The sequence below is a fragment of the Lathyrus oleraceus genome, chromosome 1, assembly GCF_024323335.1.
Source record: "Lathyrus oleraceus cultivar Zhongwan6 chromosome 1, CAAS_Psat_ZW6_1.0, whole genome shotgun sequence".
In the NCBI taxonomy this organism is placed as follows: Eukaryota; Viridiplantae; Streptophyta; class Magnoliopsida; order Fabales; family Fabaceae; genus Lathyrus; species Lathyrus oleraceus.
The window spans coordinates 29,391,547-29,400,789 of record NC_066579.1 but is presented as its reverse complement, the minus strand read 5'-3'; positions in this window follow the sequence as shown (position 1 = coordinate 29,400,789).

Genomic DNA, 9,243 nt, shown 5'->3' with positions numbered 1-9,243 from the left:
GATGAATCGAAGAGGTTTGCGTCCAATGTGAATGGTGAATGGTTATTAGGAGTTGGTGAATGGTTATTAGGAGGAGACTTGCTGACAAAAATGAGAAGTTTTCAAGAATAGGGTAGACGATTGTAAACTCACATATATGTGTTTTGTAAGTCCAAATTATCATGAAGGATTCAGGATTTATAAAAGATTGGAGGAGGGTTATGCATTGAAATTTGGTGAGTACAAAATCCAAATGCATTTTGATTTAAAACAAAATCATTTGAAAAATTAAAGTTTAAAAACATTTTGAGTAAATACGCACCAAAAAACTAAAGGAAAAAAATACTACAAAGTAAAAGAGTTAAGGGAGAACAAATAACACCATAGAATTACACAAGTTCGGCCTTAAAGTGACATACTACTATCCCTAGAAATTGTTCTTTAGAGTGTCCAGTAAAACTTGAGAGCTTTAGTATAATGTGCCCACAAACCCTCCTATACAAGGAAATTAAGTTTTCAAGTTAATTTCTAATCAAACGACAAGCAAGGATTAGATCGGCCAGTCTCCAAACCAAATAAAGATTTTGTACTGGTTGATCTAAAATCAAAATAATATTTTAAGTTGGTTATTCTCCAAACCGAAGCAGACTTTTACACGTGTTGTCCACGAATTTAACCTACTGGATTTTTACATCAGGTTGAACTCTGAAATCTAGTGAGATTTTAATTAGGTTGATCTCGAATCAACAGAGCTTTTAACCGGGTTGTGGAGATTTTCATTGGTTGGTCTTCACGAATCAAAAGAGAGTTTTTTTCTTCAATGGTGAAACTCACAAACTAAACTGAGACTTCCTAAGACAATCCCCCATATAAAAGAAAAGCTTTTAACTGGTTTAGCTCACAATCAAAATATCAATTTCATATGGAACAATTATTTACACAAGAGAAAATTCATTCTTGGTACATTTATAACTTTATTCTCATCCAAAACAAATATTCTCACTTAGACCCAAGAACACTCTCGAAGCAATATGGCTAAAATATGTGAGCAAATATGAGAGATTTAGAGAGGTGATAAGAGAAATAAAAAGTGAGTTTTTTCTCGTTTTATGGAACACATAACGGTTGAGTCTAAGATTGCCCTAATCGATTTTATACTCACTTGAACATCAACAACCACTTTGCCCATTAAAATGCTCACTTGAACATCACACCATATACAGTCCCACCATAACACTACCTTTTCCTCCCACAAGTTGACAACAATGACCAAGTCAACCTTAACCAAGATTTCATGAACCAGGACTAGGCTCATGTTCAACTTTTATGCATGTGTTTCTCATTTGTGTTCAATTTATGTTTTTTGGCTTTGTACTATTATGCTTAAGACAATTATACATTATCTTATGCACTATCTTATTTTGGATATGTAATGGTTATGCTTCTTGTGCTATGTTTACTTTGTGTATGTCTTACTTGATGTATGGTTTAATCTTTCTGTTTGCCTTCCCTTTCTTTTCGATAATGCCAAAGGGGGAGAGAAACCTATGAAATATATATGGTTGTATGCTTTGTTGCTCTCTTAATTCTTTTTCAGCATATCAAGAAAAAATGACATATTTATGGGGAGTTTCTCTCAAGCATCTGGACATAAGATTAAGGGGGGCTTATTTATGCACTTAAGCAAATATGAAGACATTTATGTCATGGTCATGCTTCAAATATTATGCTTCTCAAATTTCATGGTTGTCATCATAAAAAATGGGGAGATTGTGAAGACAAGCTTCCAACATATTTTGATGAAGACAAGCTCTACAAGACATGACCAAAGAATGAGAAAGAAAATATATTGAAGACTTAACCTCTAGTACAAGACTTTGAAGGTATATGAAATTTTTGACTTATACGATCTTAGTGCTCAAGTTTTTATTCATGCATTGAGACAATTATTTCATCTTTTAAACCATGTTAAAATGATTTTTAAAGTTCATATTTGATCTTGGTTAAATCTCTAGATGATGGACTGTTTTGAGCCATTTTTCTAAACAAAAATTCAAAATTCAAAGCACTACAATCGATTGACCTCTGGCCACAATCGATTGCACCATAGTTGATTTTGCCACTGCCAATGTTGAAATTGCATTTTATATGCATGACAATCGATTGTGACAAGACAATTTTTCAAAAATTTTAAATGTTAAGCCTAGAACAATCTATTTTCCTTTTATCATAATCGATTGCACCTTTGTAAATTCTGAAAAATGCTTTATTTCATTACACCATTTTATCATATCTCTTCATGGCAACCTTCACATTATTTCACTAATAATTTTTCAGAATTTCTCAAATCATTGCCATGATTTTTGAAGGCATGCTTTCATCACTATAAATAGATTTCAAAATTTAATTTTACATTCACCTATTTCAATCTAATCATAAAATCTCTACATAGTTTTTATACTAAGATACTTTTTTAAATACATTTTCATATCATATTCAACAAAAGTATCTTTGAGCACTTAGAGAGTATTTGTTCTTGAATCTTCATATTTTGAAAGAGAAGAAGATTTTAACCATTTCATTAAATCTTGTCCATTATACAAACTTACTTCTTATACAAATTATTGGTATAAACTCCTAAGTATCAAGGATTGTTTGATATTAGGTGTGGTTAGTTATCATTCAAGATTGTTGGAGATAAGGTTCAAGAAAAGGGAGGATTATTTTCTTTTCTTGTGAAACAAGTTTCAAGAGGATTGTTCTTGATAACTTGGTTAAATTTTTGTTTAGGAAGAGCTAACTATAATAAATCTCTTACATGTTGTAAGGGGACCGGAGTACTCTCGGATTGTGAGAGGAACCAGGATAATTCTCGGTGTTCTTTATTTTCTGCACTTTACCGCTTTCATCGCTTAACCTAATCAGAAAAGAAAAAACCAATATCCACAAAAACAGGATAAATTTTTAAAAGTTATAATCCACCCCCATCTTCTTAGGGTTATTCATAACTTACAACTGACATCAGAGCAGGTTATTGGTAACTTGCACCTAAGATCCAGAAGATGGCTTCCGCAAGTGCAAATCTTGTTTTCAAAGATGGTGGAAGTAACAAAAACCACCATTATTTTCTGGTGAATACTTTGACTTCTGGAAAATACGCATGAAGGCTCATTTAGAAGCACAAGGAGATGAATTTGGAATGTTGTTGAAAATGGTCCATTTGTTCCCATAAGTGTTGTCAACAATGTGGGGACAGTAAAGATTAAGAGTTCATGGGACGATGGCAACTAGAAAAAAGTTCTTTACAATAAAAAGGCAATCAATATACTTCAGAGTACTCTTAGCATGGATGAATTTTTTTGTGTTTCTTAATGTGCAACCGCAAAGGAATTTTGGGATACATTAGTTGAAATTCATGAAGGAACCGCTGAATTAAAAAGGTCTAGATTGAATACCTTAAATCAAGAGTACGAGATGTTCAGGATGCAGCCTGGAGAATCTATCATTGCATTGCAAAAAAGATTTGTACACTTGACAAATCACTTAATTGCTCTTGGTATGACTTTTACTAACGATGATCTTAATCTTAAAGTGCTTAGGTTTTTAACCAGGGAATGGTAACCAAAAGTGACGGCAATATCGGAAAAAGAAAAGTCTTTATACCATGACTTCCGCATCCTTGTTTTGAAAACTTCAAGAGCATGAACTTAAACTCGGGAGAATTGAAAAGCATGAGAATTAAGAGAAGAAATCCAAAGACATTTCTTTGAAAGTTGTCTCAAAAGAAGAACAAGAAGATGATGCTCTGAAAGAAGATGAAAACTTCATGCTCCTTATAAAAAGGCTTGGTAAGTTTTTTGGCAATAACGATAAATCTTTAAATTATGCTAAAAGAAACAATTTTTTCAAGAAAAATGATGCTTCTACTTCTACACAACTGTCACTTGCTATGAATATGGAAAGCAAGGACACATAAAGAAGGATTGTCTAAAACTCACCAACAAGAACGACTTCAAAAGTATAAAAGAGTCGAAATCTAAAAGAGCCTATGTTGCATGGAAAGATAATGAAATAAGTTTATCATCTGACTCGAAAAGTGATGAATGTGCAAATCTTGCTTTGATGGATTCACACCATTCCGATGATGAAAATGAAGAGGTTAGTAATGATTTTTCCATTTATGATAATGATGCTCAAGGTGTTATGGATTAACTTCTCAATGAATGCAAAATTTTGTATAAAATAATGTCTAATCAAAAGAAACAAATTTTATCTCTTGAAGAAAAGATTGACACCCTGGAAAAGAATTTTGAAATAAAAAAACAAAATATTGTTAAAGAACAAAAACAAAATTTTGTATGCAAAGAGTGTGAATCACTTTCTTTCTAAATTGTCCAATTAAAAAGAGTTATTGAAAGATATGAAAAGGGACAAATTGGATTGGAGTGTGTCCTTAGTCAACAAAGATATTCCAATGATAAAAGTGGACTTGGTTAATCCAAATTTAATAAACTAAGTTCGAGTAAAACTATCTTTGTTAAGGCAAGTGACCAATCCAACAAAGAAAATGTGAACAAAACAAACAATGTGCATCAATACCCTAAAAGGAAAAGAATTGTTAAGATAAAAATCTTATGTTCCTAGATATAAAAGTAATTTTGTTCCTACGTGTATTGTGGTATAATTGGTCACACACATAATGCTTGCTATGTACGGAATTTTAGTGTGGCAAGTGGGAATTATGTGTGGGTCAAGAAAGGAACTAATTATGAAGGACCAAATGCAATTTGGATACCTAACAAAACCTAATTTATTTTGTAGGTATGCTTGAAAACCACTACAAATCTATGGTATCTCGATAGTGGTTATTCTAAGTATATGACAAGAGATATCAACAAATTTTCAAATCTAAGCATATGAGGGATATATCAACAAATTTTCAAATCTAGTGCTTAAGGCCAATGTATATGTCACTTATGAAGACAACAACAAAGGAAAGATTCTTGGCATAGGTAAAGTTGGAGCACCACATTTCACATCCATTGAATATGTTTTTTATGTTGAAGGTCTAAAGCACAATCTTATTAGTATAAGTCAACTTTGCAATAAAGGCTTCAAGATCAAGTTCATCAAGGATGAATGCTTGATTGAAGATAAAGCCACTCGTGAGGTAAAACTCAAAGGTAAGATAATTAATAATATTTTTATGATTTTCTTAGATGATTTATCTTTGAAAGTAAAATGTCTCATGGTAAACAACAATGACTCGTGGCTATGGCATAAAAGAGTTGCTCATATTCATATGGAACATTTAAACAAACTAGTCAAGTATGATCTTGTCATTGGTTTACCTAAGATAAAGTTTGTCAAAGATAAACTATGTGATGCTTGTCAAAAGGGAAAACAAATCAAATCAACTTTCAAACCTAGTAATGTGGTGACTATTTCAAGGCCACTACAATTTTTACATATGGACTTGTTTGGTCCATCAAGAGCGAGAAGTTTTTGAGGTAATGTATATGTGTTAGTTATTGTTGATGAATTTTTTAGATATTCTTGGACATTCTTTTTAGTACAGAAAAGTGATGCATAAAGCGTTCAAGAAGTATGCAAAGTAGATTGAAAATGAAAAATCTCTTAAAATTGCCTCCATAAGAAGCGGTCACGGTGGAGGGTTCCAAAATGCACCATTTGAAGAGTTTTGTGAAGAACATGGGATCTTTCACAAATTTTCAGCACCAAGGATTCCACAATAAAATGGAATGGTGGAGAGAAAGAATAGGTCGCTAGTAGAATTTGCAAGAACGATGCTTAGTGATTTAAATCCATCAAAATACTTTTGTGCGGATGCGGTAAGCACGACATGCTATGTAAGTAATCGAGTTATTATTAAACCTATATTGAAAAAGACTCCATATGAACTCTTCAAGGGAAGAAAGCCAAACATTGCTCACTTTCACATATTTAGAAGCAAGTGTTTTGTACTAAACAATAACAAATACAATCTCGGTAAGTTTGACGAGAAGTCTGACGAAGGTATTTTTCTAGGATATTCTCTTACTAGCAAAGCATATAGGATTTATAATAAAAATAACTTTAACTATAGAAGAATCATTGCATGTTTCCTTTGATGAATCTAACACCTCTAAAGAGGATATAGTTGTTTGTGATGATGATGGTGATGATGATGATTATATTTTAGAAGGTCCTATGGAAGATGCTACCAAAGTTAACAAATATAACCATTTGGAACACAAAGAGGAATCAATCCAACAAGAGTCAAATCAAAAGGATCTTCCTCAAGAATAGAGAATACATATAGATTATTCTATTGATAAAGTTATTGGAGACATAAATTAGGGAGTATCAACTTGTTTAAATCTTAAAGATGCTTGTTGATGCGGTGCTTCTTGCAAGTATACGAACGCGTCAGAGTAATATAAAAGATTGTCGAATCCACAGAGACCAAGTGTCAATCTATCGTTATCTATTGTTATGGTGTTTATCAAAGGCAATCAAAACAGGTGTTTTTAGAATGTGAAATGAAAAGTAAAGTATTGAATAGAGTTTAATTAATAAAGACAGGGTCGAATGTAATTCACGTAATCAATTAATAATCCAAGTACTTTCTAACAGAACTACTTATGGGCAATGTTTTCTACTTTGAGAAGAACTAATTTAACAGGAACTGTCGCTTTCGCGTATTCAGAACCGAGTTGTACTCCCTAATCAAACCCTCTTATTGTCACTTATAAAAAGGCGCGCATTGCGTTAGAGTAGTAAACCTATTTTTAAGAAATATAGTATCTTGACTAAGTTGAAAAGTATTATAACCTGGATTTCTTAACCAAAAGAGGTTCTCACGAACCAGACTCTAAACTTATAAACGCGTCCGAAAATAGTTTTAAAATCTCTTTTCTTCTTAAGTTAAAAACTCCTAATGAACTAAACAAAGCGCTTTCGCTGTTTTTGAAATAGTTAAAAACAATTAAGTTTAAATAGATGTTGGACGAGTTTCGATCTTACCCAACGGAATTGAAGTGCGGGAAAACTTAAGTTGAAAGTCAAAATAGCCCTCAAGTGTTTCTACGAACAATTGTACGGATTATCGGTTCAATTACGATCCTTACATTCAAACCTTATAGATTTAGTTAGACATGGTAAAGTAAAAGTGCATTAATTTAAATAAAAGTAGTGCGAGTGCGGAAAGTAAATAAAAGTAGTGCGAGTGCGGAAAGTAAATAAAAGTAAAGTGAGTGCGGAAAGTAAATAAAAGTAGTGCGAGTGCAGAAAGTAAATAAAAGTAAAGCGAGTGCGAGGAAATAAATAATTTAAAGCGAGTGCGAGGAAATAAACAAAAGTAAAGCAAGTGCGAGGAAATAAATAATTTAAAGCGAGTGCGATAAAATAAATAAGATTAAGACAAGTAATAAAAATCTGCTCCAATCGGAGGGTTGAATAAATTACAAAGCGGAAATGAAAATGGCGGCAGAATTAACTTCCTTCCAAAGTGCTCCAAACTCGATTACAGACTCTATCACAAACTTGATTACACAATTGTGGTAACACTCCAATGCGAAGCGATTACCACTTTAAAATACTGAATATATGCCTAAGTGAAACAAAGTTGCTTTGAGTTTGCCTCTGCTCTAAGTTTGGATGATTGTAAAAGTGATTTCGAGTTTCTATTTATAAGCAAGTAAAAAGATGGAAATGACAAGGATGTCATTCAACTTGAAAATGGGAGGGAAAACTTTTCCTCTTGTGGCGCCTGCCACAAGGCCATGGCGCCCGCCACAAGGCCAATCTGAGGCGCCTTAGTTGAAGTAGTGGGGAACGTGGCAGTTGAGGGAAGTTGAGCTTGGACACGTCATGGCAGGGTCTATGGCGCCAGCCATGGGGTAAGTCACGAGTACAAAATGCTGAATTTTAGGGTTTTTAGCTCTTTTTCACTCCTTTTCTCGATCGGGGCTCCGATTAAAGTAAAAACCTGAAAACATAGCAATAACACAACAAAATAACAATAAAACAACTAGAATGCATGTGAAATCGGAGTCGAAAATACGGTAAATTTCAGTGTTATCAAACTCTCCCACACTTAAACCTTTGCTTGTCCTCAAGCAAAACATTAAAAAATTCATAAAAGAAAAACTGGTGCAAACGAGTGTTTCAGGTAAAAATTATAGTTCAAGTCGGGATGCAATGATAGGTACTAACTGAGTGAACTAAAGGTATCATGATGACACTAATCCGCGAATACGGACATAGACTTCATTCCTATATTAACCAACCCATATTATCCCACAATACCTAGGCATGCCTCTTCATCTCTTTTTGTGTCCTTTTCATTCAGGCGCAATCACATTAAGCTCGTTATCCGTACATGCTTCATAGTAGAGTGGCCTGTTATTGATTATGATCTGAGCATGGGGTTTCTGGAACATAAATATGTGTAAACCCTTTTATTGGACCCAACTGTAGTTGTGGGGGATCGGATCGTAATCCGCCCTACCGAGTTCAGTGCCAGATACCTCTGAACCAACTAACAGTGGGTAAGTTTTTCTTTTTCTTTTTCTTTTTCTTTTTCTTTTTCTTTTTGTTTTTGTAGCAAATTTTTACAATTATTTGGTTTAAATGACTTTGTGAGGGTCACCTATACCGGAGTTGCCTTTTTGCTTTCTTTTATTTTTTTGTTTTGCTGGATCATTCACTTATTTGCATCGGTCCCCTACGTAGAAGATGCGTAGGCCGGAGCTGACTACTGAGATAAACTACTGAGGACTTATACGGAAATGATGATTAAGGCCATGGTGTATGGGGCTTCGGGAGTGGTTCCTATATTTACGAAGTCTATGGTGCTAAAATAATACTGATGTTTCGCAAAGTTCTCCCAAGTCACCGCATCCTTACTCAAAACATGTCTTTAAAACCTGAAAACTTTCAGAATAACACTATTTTCTTTTGCAAATTTTTTTTTCGGTGGGGCTAAAGGTATGGGGAGGTAGGATTGTACTAAAGATCTACTATATTTGGTGACTCGTCAGACTCATGCATTATACTAAAAAGCAAAATAAACAACTAAAAGGAAATAAAAACAAATAAACTATCTAAAAACAGCAAAGAAAAAGCGATAAAGGAAAAAACGAGAAAGGTAATAAAGAAAAGACGATAGAGTCTCCTCCCACACTTAAATCGAACATTGTCCCCAATGTTTCGAAATAAGATAAGGGAAGAGTTACCTGACAACCTACTGCTGACCACTAG